At 33.9% G+C, this 4,581-nt stretch overlaps 1 pseudogene; it reads right to left on the bottom strand.

The window, feature by feature from the left end:
* Nucleotides 1–359: 359 nt before the first annotated feature.
* LOC131901028 (zinc finger protein 431-like) lies at nt 360–4,210 on the bottom strand (annotated as a pseudogene).
* Between the last annotated feature and the right edge of the window lie 371 nt (nt 4,211–4,581).

Raw genomic sequence — 4,581 nt, 5'->3', positions numbered from 1 at the left:
CATGTTTGAGAAAGAAAGCATAGAGACTTGAAGTTAGAGAAATAAATCATTTTCAGTCGATGATATGATTTGGAAAGATTTAAGAAATGGTACCCTGCTGTAAGAAATCTGTCACTGGGGATTGGCCTGAGAGTTTCCATCTGCATACCATTTCCAATTTACATTTTTCTTCATGCTGCAGGACAATAATGTGAATTCTTAGCCTCTTGCTTTAACTGCCATGTCTGTCACTTGTTAACATGACACTTTTACAGGGTTCATGTATTGCTCTAGATCCAAGGGCTAAATTAAACACTGTTCTAAGTTCACTTAGATATCATCCATTATCAAAGCAACAGAAAAGCAATGATACACATCTATGAAATTTTATACCAGAATTTATTATTTCATGTATTTGAACAGATTATGAAATCTAGGAGGGTTACCTTATCATTTAAATTTATAGGCCTTTTATCCATATTAGTTGACAGGTGTAAACAAAATAAAGAGATATTATAATGCTTGAAAAGATTATTGACACATTTTAGATTTTTTTCCAAAATAATTAATCTTGTGTAATTGAATGTAAGTATGTTGGCTAAAGATCATACCAATTTATATATATTCAGATTTCCTTTGGTATTTTTTTTTCAGATCTTCAAAGTCTAATGTTATATTCTAAGGCTTTAAGATACCAATTACACACTAAAAGTTTTACAGTTATAGGGTTGCTGTGTTTTCACTAGGCATTACCACATTGATAATGTTCAAAGGGTTTCTCTCCAGTACGTGTTTTTATATACTTGAAGATGACTGGGGTGTGCAAAGGCTGTACCACACTGTTTCAATTCATAGGGTTTCTCTCAAAAATGTGTTCTTCCATGAAACTGAAGAGCAGTGTGATGAGCAAAGGCTTTACCACACTGATTACAATTGTATGGTTTCACTCAAGTATTCTTTCATGCCTTTGAAGATGTCTGTGATAAGTAAAAGCTTTACAACACTGATTACATTCATAGGGTTTCTCTCCATTATGTGTTCTTTCATGCCTTTGAAGATAACTATGACGAGCAAATGCTTTCTGACACTGATTACATTCCTAGGGTTTCTCTCCAGTGTGTGTTCTTTCATGCAATTGAAGAGTACTGTGACGATCAAAAGCTTTACCACATTGATTACATTCATAGGGTTTCTCTCCAATATGTGTTCTTTTATGCCTTTGAAGAGCATTGTGATCAGCAAAGGACTTGCAACACTGATTACATTGATAGGGTTTCTCTCCAGTATGTATTCTTTCATGTACTCAAAGATTATTGTGGTAAGCAAAAGATTTACCACACTGATTGCATTCATAGGGTTTCTCTCCAGTATGTGTTCTTTCGTGCAATTGAAGAGTACTGTGACGAGCAAAAGCTTTACCACATTGATTACATTCATAGGGTTTCTCTCCAGTATGTGTTCTTTTATGCCTTTGAAGAGCATTGTGATCAGCAAAGGACTTACAACATTGATTATATTGATAGGGTTTCTCTCCAGTATGTATTCTTTCATGTACTCGAAGATTACTGTGATAAGCAAAAGATTTACCACACTGATTGCATTCATGGGGTTTCTCTCCAGTATGTGTTCTTTCATGCAATTGAAGAGTACTGTGACGAGCAAAAGCTTTACCACACTGATTACATTCATAGGGTTTCTCTCCAGTATGTGTTCTTTCATGCCTTTGAAGATCACTATGACCAGCAAAAGCTTTATCACACTGATGACATTCATAGGGTTTCTCTCCAGTATGTGTTCTTTCATGCAATTGAAGAGTACTGTGACGAGTAAAAGCTTTATCACACTGATTACATTCATAGGGTTTCTTTCCTGTATGTGTTCTTTTATGCCTTTGAAGAGTATTGTGATAAGCAAAGGATTTACAACCCTGATTACATTCATAGGGTTTCTCTCCAGTATGTGTTCTTTCATGCAATTGAAGAGTACTGTGACGAGCAAAAGCTTTACCACACTGATTAAATGCATAGGGTTTCTCTCCTGTATGTGTTCTTTCATGCCCTTGAAGATAACTATGACGAGCAAATGCTTTATCACACTGATTACATTCATAGGGTTTCTCTCCAGTATGTGTTCTTTCATGCAATTGAAGAGTACTGTGACGAGTAAAAGCTTTATCACACTGATTACATTCATAGGGTTTCTTTCCTGTATGTGTTCTTTTATGCCTTTGAAGAGTATTGTGATAAGCAAAGGATTTACAACACTGATTACATTCATAGGGTTTCTCTCCAGTATGTGTTCTTTCACGCCCTTGAAGATGATTGTGATAAGCAAAAGCTTTCCCACACTGATTACATTCATAGGGTTTCTCTCCAGCATGTGTTCTTTTATGTACTTGAATATGAGTGGAGTATGCAAAGACTTTACCATATTGATTATATTCATAGTGTTGGTCTCCAGTATGTATTTCTTTATACCTTGGAGGATGACTATGATGTACAAAGACTTGACCACACTGAGTGTGTTCAGATGATTTTTCTGTAGTATGACTTCTTTCACGCCTGCAAGGATAATTGAAACATTTAATAGCTTTGCCACATTCATTACATTGTTGAGTCTTTAAATCTGCATGAATTAATTTTACAATTTTGTGTGAATATAATGAGTTATGTTATCGTTAGTTTTTAACATGTTGTGTACATTCATGTTGTTCCCTGCATTAAGGATGGCTTTGCATATTTGAACATGCCTGTCATAGTAAAATGCTTTACTACCTGGCTCATATTTATGGCATCGTTTTTCTCTGTGATTTGTCAAATATTTGAAGATAACTGGGAGAATTCAGACATTTACATCACATACTCTATTGATAAACTTTACTATACTATGATTAATGCTACATTTCCAAAGTGAACCACAACAAACAGAAGCATTTACACAGGCCTAGTACTCATAGACCTTTTCTGTGATGTGTTGTTGATTTAATCCAAATTAAGCTGGAAAACTAATTGTTTGTAAATTTAAATGTCATTCAACAAGTTTGCTCAACATGGGGCTACTACATGTTTTGTAATTGTTCTGAGATTGAGAGATGTACATTACTTCTTTTCATATCCTTATGTTCATATGGCTGGTATCCAAAGTGACATATGATATAACTATTAAAGAAAGAATAACAACAAGAAGATTTCCACATTTTATTTACTGTTGGACTTTCTTTTTCCCATCAACATGTAGCATAAGAATTACTATTTCTCTACAACATCCCCACTTTAATTCTTGACTCTAACCACCTATCTAACTAAATTATCAGAGACAGAATAACTTTTTGAGTAACAATGCTTTTACTATGGATTATTTGCTTATCAAAAGGTTGTGTACATATTCTTATCATGCATTCAGTGAGTATACCTTTTGTAATTTGAATAGTATGAAATTAAAAGGATTGTTGTTTGTACAGCATAGCTCTGATGAAGCTATTATTCAAATGATGATTTCTGTTAAGGCATTGATTCCTTGTCTTCATTCTTAAAAGAATGACTTGCAAACACAATTCACTTACCTGTCATTGAGGTATGTGTGTTTATGAGCATGTAATGTTCATTAACACATTTTGAGCTGTGTTTATTTACAATGTTTCATTTCATTAAAACTTCCAGATAAGTTAAATATATCCAGAGGCCCATTTGTATCAGCTTGCACAAGAAAATTACCTTCCATGTTTTCGAGAATTTTGACAATGTTCTTCAACTTCAAGATCTTCCCAGTTGTAGCCTGAAATATCAAACAAGGAAATGTATGAAATATTACAGGAAACTGAAAATTTACATTACTATCTTCAGTTATCCTTAGAACCAATCATATACAATAAAAAAAATTTAAAAAAAACACAAAAAGCAAGAAGAATGTTACACAATTGTAGTCTGATTCAGAAGGCCCAGACAAACATCTAGGAAGATAATGGTATCTTTTACTGAATTTCAAAATTGAAAATTTTTATTTTTGTTTTATTCACCTCATTCTGCCTCATTCTCAGTCAGAATTACAGAAGAGCATCGATAACCAAGAAACTGTTGTCCCCTTATTTAAAATGTGAAGAAAAATTTACAGTATTACCTATAGCAGTGAGGTTCATACAGGTCTCCAGCATCACATCTTTGTAGAGATTCCTCTGTGAAGGATCCATCAATGCCCACTCTTCCTGAGTGATGTCGACATGCACATCATTATAGGTCACTGTATTCTAAAATATGCCATACATAAATATGCCATCCATATGTATAAAACAAAAAGCATGATACAACATTGTAAATGTGTGCTTCTTTGATAATACAGCCACATAATTCTTGTGAGAGCTACACATATTCTATAACTCAGACATTACAATGAAACCATCAACTTATTTCACAAAGAAACTGAATAGGAGGTTCTCCTCTTTTTTTTTCTGAATGCTTTGAACAGGATATCACCGTGCAAGAGAAATGCCTATTAACAGAGATAGACAGACAAGCAAACATTTCAACAGTACTGAGCACACATCTGAGAAATTGTATGAACAATTATTAACTACAAGGAAGATTTGTAAGCTGGGTATATTGGCTC

The sequence above is a fragment of the Peromyscus eremicus genome, unplaced genomic scaffold (assembly GCF_949786415.1).
Source record: "Peromyscus eremicus unplaced genomic scaffold, PerEre_H2_v1 PerEre#2#chrX_unloc_1, whole genome shotgun sequence".
In the NCBI taxonomy this organism is placed as follows: domain Eukaryota; kingdom Metazoa; phylum Chordata; class Mammalia; order Rodentia; family Cricetidae; genus Peromyscus; species Peromyscus eremicus.
Note: the sequence above shows the minus strand (reverse complement) of the source record. Positions and strands in the feature narration are given on the sequence as shown.